General features: G+C 41.6%; 1 protein-coding gene across 9 annotated transcripts in view; it reads right to left on the bottom strand.

Moving 5' to 3' along the window:
• The window catches only part of DYM (dymeclin), a 209,227-nt gene that overhangs the window by 44,009 nt on the left and 152,475 nt on the right, over positions 1–12,743 (bottom strand). The gene's annotated exons all lie outside the window — the stretch shown is intronic.

Below are 12,743 nucleotides of genomic sequence, written 5' to 3'. Positions count from 1 at the left end.
AATCTGTTTTCTCCAGTAATCACCAAAATTTTAATTGAAATGCATCATACTAGTACTCAGCCTCATAGCTTGATTCTCCCAACAGGAGCCATGACACAAAGTATTACCATATTGTAATCTGTCAAATTTGTAAGGGTTAAGTGAACACAGTCTTTTCAACCCTTCCTATTCTAAGTAAAAGCACTTCAGCATATAATTAATTTATTACATTTTCTATGCAGGAAGAAGGGATAGGGAAAAGGGAGAAAAAGTAATAGAGAAATAGAAAACAGTGGGTGAAAGAGAAAAGCAAGGGCAGAAGAAGGAAAAAAGGGATCTCCTTTTGCAGTGCACTAAGCCTTCACACTAAGATTAACTTGTAGGGCTTTTCATTTTGTCAGTGCATTTGACAACTCAAACTTCCTAAGCTGAACAAGGAACTTGTGAACTCCTGCCAGCTGCCTGGATTTCCCTCCTTGAGCTTCACATCAGGATATCTCCAATACAGTTATTCTGACTGCAGAGTTGTTTGTCCTACCTTGGAATAGGGTAAAAAAAGGCTCTTCTGCCTTGTTTGTATCATTTAGGTTGTCTCCATCACATCAAGCACTGGACTGTGAGACTTTACATGTCTGGCAAGAACGAGAACCATACTAAACCAGATTGAGTTTTTCTGCTGGGTATGAACAATGAAACCACCGACACTTCCTTTTGCCGACTGCCCACAAAGTTCACTTTCTGAGTAATCACAAGCACTTAAATTCTTTACCAGAAAAAGGCAGTACTCACAGCATTTTGTTGGGCTGTCATTCAATCTGCACACAGTTATTTTCTACTATTAAGCAGAACTGTAGGAATTGTCATGTTGCAGATATATGCTGTCTCCAAGGCAGAGGAGAAGACAAGAATTTTCATTATCCTGTTTAGACTCAAAAAGAGCAAAAGTCTTCACTAGCACTTTGCTCTGGCTGCTTTCAATGGAAAGCAAGGTGCATTTCTTCCCAGAAGTGTAGCTCACAGAATCCCAAAACGGTTTGGGTTGGAAGGAACTTTAAAGCTCAGCCAGTTCCATCCCTTCCATGTGCAGGGACACCTTCCACTATCCCAGGCTGCTCCAAGCACCATTCAACCTGGTCTTGGACACTGCCAGGGATGCAGGGGCAGCCACAGCTGCTCTGGGCACCCTGGGCCAGGGCCTGCCCACCCTCCCAGCCAAAGATTCCTTCCTAATATCCCATCTGGGCCTGCCCTCTGGCCCTGGGAAGCCATTTCCTCTTGCCCAATCTCTCTGTCCCTTGTCCCAAATCCCTCCCCTAGATGTGGTCCTGCAGAAGGCAGCACCATTCCCCTAACCTGCTGCTCCATTTCTTTTGTGACACTGAGGACCATGGAGAAGTGAGATCCCATCATTATTCCCACACTAGTCTGGTTACCCCCAACCCTTGTGTTCTACATGAACAAGGGAGATTTAAGTGGAAGCTTTTTTGGAGCTCCTGTTTGAAGAGGAATATCTTGTGCATGCATTCCAGTAAAATTCCTTTTTAGCAATGATACCTGATAGTGAAGATTACAGATTTTTTTTTTCTGAATGTAAATATCTCCTATTTTTTAATGACTTTGCCACCTAAATTAGCATTGTAGTGTAGCTAACAATGATGGCAGAAATCCTCACAAAGCTGATTGCTGTCAATGGGATCAGATTCTTCTGTGACAGAAATAATCTTTACTTTCAAAATGCAGGTGGTTCCTCTGCCTGTAGTTACCTAGTTATTGTGCTATGAAACAGCATCCCAGGTAGGTGTTGTCAAGGGTATGTAATGGAAAATATTAAACAAAAATAGAAATAACTGCTTCAGCTGGCATCTGAAGAAAAATCCAGACCTAACTCACCTGTGGAATGGTGCTTGCCTATCAACTCAGATTTACTGCAGAATATGCTGTATTATGGTATATTTTTTAAAGCTCTGAGCACTGGCATACTTCTGCCCCCAGTGCAGCAGGCTGAGCTAGTGACCAAGACATGATCCTAAAATACAGACTAGATGACCTTCACAGAAATATTATTCAAGTGAGATCAATCCAGTTACCAGAAAGGTAACAAACCACACAACTACTTTTCAAAAACTAAATGTTTTTTTTTAATAAAAGGTGTGTTCAGCTTAAACCCCAGACATACAGCTGATTGAAACAGAAAGCATTGCTAACCATCTTCCAACAGGTTGGAGACTCTGCTAGTGATCAGCTTCAAACAATGAAAAGGTTCAGAGGTTATTGCACAGTAATTAAATTTAATGTTTTTAAGAGCTGATGGACAGAATCAACCATCTATATTTCAGCAACCACATCACAGGTGCAGAATCTGGGACCTCCTCATGAAGAAAAGGAGGAGATATAGTGAAGATTTTTACTCACAACTGACTACACGAAAAAGAATTTATAAGAAGAACTATCTCCATAAAAGACAGAGAAATGGCACTGAATCCCTGTATTGCACATACATTATCAGGAGAACTGTCTGCTCCTATAATTAGAGATTGAATCATTCCTAAGGGTTTGAAACTTTTCAAAACAAAGGAAAAAACAAGCATAAATCCAAGGACAGCATTTGGATGACAGTAGAGAAATGCTGATAAAATGCCATGTGATTTTGTTGCTCTGTATCATCAGTATCAAGCTACAGACCCACTGCATCCAGACATGGTATCAAGACAGGTATAAGTAAAGTTACATTAACATTTTGTTGTTGCAGTTTATCACCTTGTGCATTACTTTCAGAGCAGCTGAACACAGCTGAAATGCTGAATGTGTGTGGCCAAGGCAAGGACTAACACATCATCCTCAGCAGAGAGGATGCTTACATCCTTGTAATACCATTTTTTAAAATTGGATTAGCTGTTATACGAAAATAAAAGTCAAATATTGATTTGTAAAACGTAGACATGCTTCAATCTATTGAACAGTACATTTAAAGGAGAGGAGTTAAAAGTTTCCTATTGCTTACAATTGACAAATTTGGTGTGGCATTCACATTTAAAATTACTACAATATTCCTTTACAAAACAGGGCTTAGATAATGCCTCTGTCAACATCGACATGTACCAGTCCTCCCCCACCTATTTTTTTGGCTTATTCCCATAGAAATAATTACAACCATCATTAAAAAGAAAAGTGGAAGCTAAAAGCTCAGTACCAACTCTGTGAGACTGAAATCATGCCTGCAAAGGGGATGGCAATGTAGGCACAGCCCTCGCATTACTGTGGGTAACTCTAGGTAGTCACTTCATGTTCCTTCTCAGGAGAGAAGTTAAATGTGGTGCTTTTTTTGCAAAGATTCTAACTTTTAAGGCAAAAAGACAGATGTTTGGTCATGTTCTAGATGCACAAAGGATAAACCAGCCAGTGACAGCTAAAAGACAGCCAGGTACATGTCTGGGTAGTTTTTTGGTAAAAGGAAAAAACAAGTAATCATGCCAGACAAAAGAGAATGGAAATAAGCTGAGAGGATGCGGGGGAAAACACGATGAATGAGAACATTATCTGGGGAAAAACAATTTGAGTTTGATAAACACTATCAAGGAACACACAAAAGTTTAAAGCCAAGGCAAATGATGGGCAGAGCTGGATGTTCCTGGATCTGACCATTCTGGAATATTGTTGCTTTCTTTACTGCAATACAATCAATAATTAGCATGGTATCCTCCTTGGCAAACACTTCCACAGAATTCAATACTTACATCCTGATGTGTAAAACCACTTGGAAAGCATATGACTTTTAAATATGAAGAGAAGTCAAGCAGCCTAAGCACGAAACCCCAGCCATTTGCCCACAGTTAGTTCCATACAGACATATTTACCCATCAAAAAACAAATCACTGTCAGCAGATGATGCAAAAACTCAGTGTCACCAAACACGTACTTAATTTATGGTGCCCCATCTCCTGGTTCCCACAATGGAACATCCCGAGTGCTCATTCTTTTAAGTAAATTTGACATTGAATTTATTTTAATTATTTTGACCATAGAAAACTGATTTTAAAAATTCTATCATGAATGAATGCAAATCTCCACCCTCTAAATGTTACCAGATCTGAGGAGATAAAGGGAGGCATGTCTTGTGTAATTCAGCTTAGTGTTGCATAACCATCCCTTGTGGTTTGTACTGTTGAATATAAACAGAGACAAAATTATTCAGCTTTCTGTTTTCTTCTCTCCAAAGTTAGTTTACATAGAAAATAAAAGCTGGTTGAAAAATCAGAATTTTGGTGACTATGAAATGGTATCAATAAGCAAAGGTGGACATGTGGTTCTCTTCCATGATGAAATTAGACCCTTGATTAGCCCATTTTTTGACTGGAGGTCAAGCACTGCCCTTTTTCAGAGTGGTACCCAGGGTATTGCACAGCATGGATGGTGACAGATTTCTTAATGATATTTTGCATTTTTAATCATTAACCCAGGAAGATATGCAGCACACTCAGTCACAGCTGGCACAGGTTCTCAGAGCAGCTGTGGTTGCTCCATGGAAGTGTCCAAGGCCAGGTTGGACGGGGACCCTGGGATAGTGGAAGGTGTTCCTGCTCATGGCAGGGGTGGAACAAGATCAGCTCTAAGGTCCCTTTCAACCCAAACCATTTTGGGATTCTATTCCATGATTCTAAGAAGCATTAATGAACAAACATAAGTCTCCTTTTATGTCCACACGACAATTACAAGCTTTAGACTATATATTACAGATATGATTATATATTTCTTTATAGCAAGCTGAAATTCACTTAAATGCAATGATTTGGTTTTCCTCCCTTTTATCTGGATATATAGTAAACCCCCATACAAAGCAATGAATAATTGTAAGCCTAAAGAGGTCTACTTTCTAACTTTTTAAAAAATTGGAGATCTAACAGAGAAACTTTTCCTTTGTGGCAAGATCCATGTGAATGGTGTTATGCACCATACAACATGGGGTACAGACACCCAGGTCACTTGTGTGTGCTAAAAAAAGCCACATTTCTCACAGTGCATTCACATCACAGCAATTTTCCAGCCAAATTATACTTTCAGCTAAATAACTGCTAATTATATAGTTAGCACAATAAGCAGGAAGAAACTTATCTGCCTAAAAAAAGCAAAACCTGAGCAGGGATTGGTAAGGGAGTATGGTACAACTGCACAATGTAAATAGGGCAAAAGAAAACAACAGGACAACACACTGTGCTGAAGTCTTAATTCAAAGAAACCTGACAAAATAAAGTGGAAATGTCACATGTAATTGCAAAAGAAATACTTGATGGAAATGCAGGCTGACAAAAAAAAAAATGTCCAAACACAATTCTGAACTTAACTGCTTATGACAATGAATGGCTTTTAGTGAGTGGGAACTTGCTGCCAGTAATAAAATGCTTTGTTTGACATTTGAATTTTCAGAAGTGCAAGTTGCTTTGTGTCAGAGCTTGGTGGCTTTAGCTCATTCTGACCAACATTGCTGGTCCCTCTCCAGAGGAGCCAGGAGTGCACACAGTGTGCAAAAGCTGTGAAGCAGCTACTTAAAACAGCTGGACATGATGTAATAGTTTCCTTCCCAGGAACTCCACAATTCACAGAAGGAAAACCATCTTGGACTCACCACTCTCCCTGCTAGTTCTGAGTGACCTCTTAAGGACATCTGCTCCCTTTGCCTCTCTTTGCAACTCAGAAAATCCCAGGATGGTTTTGGTTGGGAGGGACCTTAAAAGCCATCTTGTTCCAGCCCCTGCCATGGGAAGGGACATCTTCCACCGTCCCAGGCTGCTCCAAGCCCTGTCCAGCCTGGCCTGGGACACTGCCAGGGATGCAGGGACAGCCCCAGCTGCTCTGGGCACCCTGGGCCAGGGCCTGCCCACCCTCCCAGCCAGCAATTCCTGCCCAATCTCCCATCTGGGCCTGCCCTCTGGCCCTGGGAAGCCATTGCCTGGCTGCTGGCCCTGCATGCCTTGTCCCCAGTGCCTTTCCAGCCCCTCTGGAGCCCCTTTAGGCACTGGAATGTCAGGGAGGGCTGCACCATGTCTGTGTTGCTGCATCCTCACTGTGGGACCACCCATCATCTTCACAGCTGAGGCTGAAGGCCTCATATAGATGTAGGAATAGAGAAAAGGTGAGGGTGGAGGCTGCTGCACAGGCAACTGTAATTATGGCTGTTCTCCATGCTGAGCCCCTGTCCATGATGACTCACTACAGCTCTTCATCTGTAATATTTTCAGTGAGATTCAACAATTTGTGAACATAAATTATAAAAAATTATAGTCATAAACAACTACTTCCTTCATGACGCAGATATGACTATAAAGGCAATTTTGTCAGCATTGGGGAAAAAAAAATATACATACCCTGCACAATTAACAGATATCAAAAGGACTAAGAATGCCAAATTAACCCCAAAGAGACAAGTTCTGGGATTTTTTTTACCAGGGAGAAACCAACAGGAAAAATTTAGTAAACTGTTCCAGCTCCATAAGCTGCAGCCACACAAAGTATAGCTGAACAGACAGTTTCAGTTCATTTTACATTACTTTTTTTTTTTTTCATCTGGCTTCGTAGATGCTAAAGAATACTTCAATGAATTATGCTTTTGGACATGCAGTAGTTTCTACTTCTGTCTGTAATGCAGCTATTCCAGATTTCAGGGTGGTACCCCTCAATCTTTTGTGAGGAATAGACAATAGACGCTACAGGGAATTTCACCTTGATAAGACAATTTATCAGCATCCACTATTGTAATGATATAAATTTGCCTTTCTCTTTATAGGGGAATATCTATAGTTAAATATTTTCAAATAATTTACTTTATTTTTAGTTGGTTTAAGAGAAGCATATGTATCTTGTTTGTATTAGCTTTGGGGAGCTTCCAAGAGAGCTGTCTGAATTTCCTGCACTTTCAGCAGAAAATAAAACCTTCAACAAAATAAACTTGCTCTGCCAAAGGAGTGGAAGAACGGGGAGGAATGAAGGAAGCTCACAAGAAAGCTGTTCTTACCCTCAGTGAGCAAAGCAACTTCAAAGCCAAGCGTTTGGTGACCAGAATCTTATCTTTATCTCTTTTACTGGCAATACTCTTTGGCTGTTCTATGTCAAGCTCAGACAACTTTTGGTAAAGTAGGTATTACGTGAAAAAATGCAGGGCCCATAGTGATTATAACCTCAAGTATTAACCCTGCCATCTCTGATCACTGCTTAGAAATGAAAGCACTGCTGTCACACAGCAGAGCTGTTTGTTGCCAGACACTTTGCTAAATAAACTGTCCATGCTGACATTCCTCCTCTCCTTCCTGAGCAACTGGCAAGCTGAGAGTGCAGGTTTTCAGCCATGCTGAGCCAGCCTGTGTGGGAGCACACTTCCCGCGAGGAACACGGCGTTTCCAGCCCATATCCCAGTGCCAACACCCACCACAGCCCACGACAAGGAGGAAATGCCACAGTGTGTGTCCTGTCCCAGAGGAAAAGGCCCAGGAGCTGTCTGCTCCAAAGGAAAACACACCACAGGACACCTGCCAAGGCAGCAAGCCCAACTGCTTTCCTGCTCCAAAACCCTGCTTCCCCAACTTGCACTGGCCCAGAAAATACTGAGCTGTTTCTGAGGACAGGAATATAACCCAGGGAAGGTGCAGGGGCTTCATTGGTACCTCTTACATGACTTCACCATACTGTGTTTATTACCTAGCTGACCTACAGCTAATCCACTGCTCATCTCCTGCTCACCCCTTCACTTTCATCTCTTCTTCAATCCATTCCCTTCCTGTGTTTGAAATTCCAACCCTAAACCACTTCACTTTGAAATATTTTAACTTATCCTCCACCTCCTTCAAAGGCAGGCTCCAGAATCAATCAAAAATTACTATAAAACTGCCCAGATTCCCTCAGTGCTTTACTGATTCTTGGTGATGCTTCACTCTCATAGCCCTGTGTCCTTTTCACCTGCTTACTGAGGATTTTGCAATTCCCAGACTCATGGAAACCCAAAATGGTTTGGTTTGGAAGGTTTATTGGCAGGGAAACCTTACACTAGACCAGGCTGGTCCAAGCCACCCATGAATCAAATCAAATAACCTCATTTTAACCCGAACTAGCTTAGAAAAGGCAAATTACTCTGGAAGACATCTACCCACGGACAAGCATCAGAAGCTGGTCTAAGCCCACCAAGAAACTTCAGCATAAGGGGATCCACCACAATGCCCAAAACACCTGGAAGTCACCAGCTGGGAACTCAAACACTCCAAGACAATATTCCCAAACCACATGCAACAGTGATAACAGAATGCAAAGAGTATTTAGTAAAACTGAACCCAATCATTTTCTATGATCCCACAAAACCTGGGAACCAACTGCTACTAGAAGATGACAACATTCCTACTAAGAAAATTAAAACTGTGAATTTTTATTTAGTCATAGTGCTTGAAATACTAATGAAGTTTTCTTGCTGTTGAAAGGAAATGAAGATTTCTCCATTTCTCCATGAAACTAAGCAGTATTCCCTAGAGGTATGGGAAGATTTTGTTTAGTTTGACTGGTAGAACAAGAAAGAACAAGTCCCATACGCAACCCCAACTCCACCATACAAAGGTAAAACAGATCATCATGATACAGGCTTTAATTAATTGAGCCAATCTACCTTGAGGAGAGTTTGAGGACTTTAAAGACATTCCTCAAGTGAAAAAGTTTCTGATTCCAGCCCTACACATTCAGCTTAGCTGCAAAATGTCACCAGCAAAACTGTTTGGAGAAGTTACACAGCAGTTAAGTGCTGCAAGAACTGAAACCTTGACAATTATCACGGAATGATAGCCATCACAGGATCGTTTGGGTTGGAAGGGAGAGAGACCACCTTGCTCCACCCTCTCTGCCATGGGCAGGGACACCTGCCACTGTCCCAGGCTGCTCCAAGCCCTGTCCAGCCTGGCCTTGGACACTGCCAGGGATGCAGGGGCAGCCACAGCTGCTCTGGGCACCCTGGGCCAGGGCCTGCCCACCCTCCCAGCCAGAAATTCTTTCCCAATATTCCATCCACCCCTGCCCTCTGGCAGCGGAAGCCATTCCCCCTTGTCCTGGCACTCCATCCTGTTGTAAAAAGTACTTTTCTGCTTCGTAGGATCCCATCAGGAGCAATGCAGGTCTCATTTAAGACAAAGTTTCCAATTTATGCATTAAACCAACAATAGTATTAACAGCAAGGTAAATAGTACCTAATGAAATCTGTAGACCTTAACGTGTGTCTTAAGAGATGATTTCTGATCACCCTGTTTGAAGCAAGTGAGTGGTTCTCCAAAAAGGAACAAATTTAACAATTTACTAGGAAGATACAGTTGCTAATACAGGCATTCCGGTTCGTGTTTCAGTTCACAGTTAACTCCAGATTTAAGCACCCTTACCACATTTTAATGCTTCTTTGGAATGGACTCTTACTCTTTTTATCCTATGTGATGCTAACTGAAGTACAGAAACCCGGATTTTTATCATGAAGAAGAAAAAGATGGCAAAACATCACATCTTACAAATGGCCAGAAAAAATTCACCAATTAGCAGTTAAAACCAAACAGTTTTCTTCATGTTTTTCCTTCACACCTCCCAAACCTTACTACATACAATACGCTACAGTTGCAGGAAGTAATTTATCCACCAGTACCCTATCACCCCAGCATAATCCCTGACTATATTATCAAATATTTTCTTCATCCTTGATATTATGCTTAGCAGTAACAACTATAACACTGCCTGCAAAAGTCTATATACAGCTATTAGCATGTTTCCTGTGAACCACTGGCTGTCACTCGAGAAAATCACTCAGTAATTACAGATTACACCAATCCTGGAGTCAGCTCTGGGCCCTCAGGACAAGAGAGACACTGAGGGGCTGGGGCATGTCCAGGGCAGGGAACGGAGCTGGGAAGGGGCTGGAGCCCCAGGAGAGGCTGAGGGAGCTGGGAAGGGGCTCAGCCTGGAGCAAAGGAGGCTCAGGGGGGACCTTGTGGCTCTGCACAGCTCCTGCCAGGAGGGGACAGCCGGGGGGGTCGGGCTCTGCTCCCAGGAACAGGGACAGGAGCAGAGGGAGCAGCCTCAGGTTGTGCTGCTGGAAGATCAGGTTCAACAGTAAGGAAAATTTCTTTCATAAAAGGGCTGTCCAGCCTTGGCACAGCTGCCCAGAGTGGAGTCCCCACCCCTGGAGGGGTTTAAAAGCCATGTGGATGTGGCACTTGGGGACACGGGTCAGTGGTGGCCTTGGCAGGTTGGGGAATGGTTGGACTCAGTGATTTTTCCAACCCAGACTTGAGAGGGCTTTTTCAAAGCAAATGATCCTACAATTCTGTGGTCTCGCAGACCTACCTTCAGTGTCTAAGTAATTTTAACTGACCAAAACAAACTGAATATATATTGATCCCTGACTAAAGCTGCCAACTTCACAGAACCTGAATTCCTAAGTTCTCGTATGGTTCCTCACTGATCAGAGCCTGTGGTTCAGCATCTATGCTATGACACAGCAAAACCATCAACCAGTTCCATGCCTTGGAACTGTTCTCTCCCATTGAAAGTACCAACCTGAATAATTCTGACCCTACCTGAGAGAAAAAACTCCACACACAAGACTGCGTAATCCAAGTCCTCAATACAAACAGAGACTGAATAGAGTTTCTATAATTTCCACACTATGCAAGCAGAAGATTTTCCGGTCCTGATGGCGCACAGGGTATCAGTGGAAAAAGTCAGTGCTTCTCTCTACCCAGCAGCCAAAAGATTCTGTATTCCTGCCCTTGGGGTGAAAATTGCTACTGAAATTTCTGTGGGAGGCATAAGAAAGTCAGAAGGGGTTCGCAGAGCAGATGTATCCACCATTACAATTCAGGGAATGCCAAGGAGGCAAGGGAATGGTGTTAACTGCTAAGGCCACACCCTGCCCCTGCTTCCACAGAGCTAGACTCCTGCTCTGCTCAAACACCAAAAAGTCACTGCAAAGGGACACTGAGATGGGTAAGACAACAATAGAAAAGCCCCATAAAACAGAAAAAAACCCCTCTTGAAAATATTAGGCATGTCTAAAAGCAGTAATTACACAAAAGCTTGATTTAACCTGTTGCTGTTCATGTAGAAGGTTACAGTGTGCACACAGGAAAGATTATATGATACAAAATGTCAGGTCCCAGGTAGCAGACAGCTAACAAGGGGTTATGGCACAAGATTCCTGAACTTCTGTGAGCAGGAAAAAGCTGCTTTACAGCCATCATCTTACACCAGAGCTGAAGATAAATCATGGAAAATGATTTTATCTCTTATGATACATGAAAAGATAGCAGCATGGTTAAGAAAGTGATTCTTTATGACACCACTCAGCACACGTGCTCAATTCATTCTTTCAGTGGTGTTAAATATTTTGAAAATTAAAGGGAATAGCTTAACAAAGATATGTGAAAGCTATCAGAAAAATCACATTATTGAGCTTTGAAGTGGTTTTCAGTATAAAGGAGATACGTTCTTCTAAGATTAGCAAATTTAAGAAAGTGGTTTTGTTTTCCTCTTACCTTACCAATTCTTCAAAACTAGGGGCTGCCAGTAAAAGTACCATTTATTATATTAACCTGGGCCTCAAAAACCTCCATGAAAAAATTTCAAGAACTGCTCTCTTGAGCTGAATAAAATGAAAATTGTAAGGAGATGAGAAACAGCCTTCTGAGAGCTGACAGCAAACAAACCAAATAAATGGGGTATCTTTTAGATTATATCTCTTTTTACTACATTCCATCTTATTTTTGAAATACATTTGGTCACAAAGACACTGCATCAGTTCTGATAAACACAGAAGTTGCTGACCACTGTGCTGCTAAATGTTCTGGAAGCACAGAGCAGCTGCAGCCTGAATGCCAAAAAAACAAACCTTCAACTGAGATGTGGAAAACCCAAAACTCACAGAAAATAATTGTAGAAGTCTATGTACACAGGCACTTGTTCCAAAATGAACTATGAGCAACAGATGGTATTTTCTCAAATTTTGAGGCAAAATGCTCTTGATGGAAATATGTAAAAACTGCATTATCCAACTAAATAAAATTTCCTGAAATATTTATGAAGTCTTGTCTATTTTGGGACCAAAGTTAATTTTGTGTAGCCTGGTTCATAAAGCTCAGCAGTGACAGACAGGGAGAAGATGAGAGATTACTGCTGAAAGACAGTGAAGCACTTGGGTATGTTGTACATCCATCCCAGAGTCCCTCAACTCTTCCTCACCAAAATCCTGTTTGTGATTATAACTGGTTACCTATAATTTACACTAAGTTTTCTAACAAACTTTAATTAACTTACCACACGTTAAGATGGCTAATTTATAGCAGAAAAATAATTTCATGTATCACAAAAATTCCACAAAACTTTTTTCCCATGGGAATGTAACATGACTCTTCCTATTGACTCAATTTATCAAAATCTAGAAGATTAGTGTTGGAACGGGAAAACTTGTCATTATTTGTTCAGATAACTTTTTTTGGCTGCATTGAGTAAGCATCTTATTTCTCTGTGAGTGCCACAAATTATCTGCTGGTGAGCAGATGAAAGGCCTGCCTTTGGGAACTGCAACATCCATTTTCTCCTCAGTTTATCTGGGGAGAACAGATATACTTCAGATAATGAGTCCTATCGCAGTGAATAAAGCAAACTGAACCCGCAATGTTACAATACATCTTATTTTCTCCAGAACAGGATGGCTGTTTTTTGTTATTAGCCAACATTATCTTTGAGGTCAAGGGTTTGGGTTA

This window comes from Motacilla alba, chromosome Z (genome assembly GCF_015832195.1).
Source record: "Motacilla alba alba isolate MOTALB_02 chromosome Z, Motacilla_alba_V1.0_pri, whole genome shotgun sequence".
NCBI classification, from domain to species: domain Eukaryota; kingdom Metazoa; phylum Chordata; class Aves; order Passeriformes; family Motacillidae; genus Motacilla; species Motacilla alba.
The sequence above is the reverse complement of the archived record's forward strand: the minus strand, read 5'-3'. Positions and strand labels throughout refer to the sequence as shown.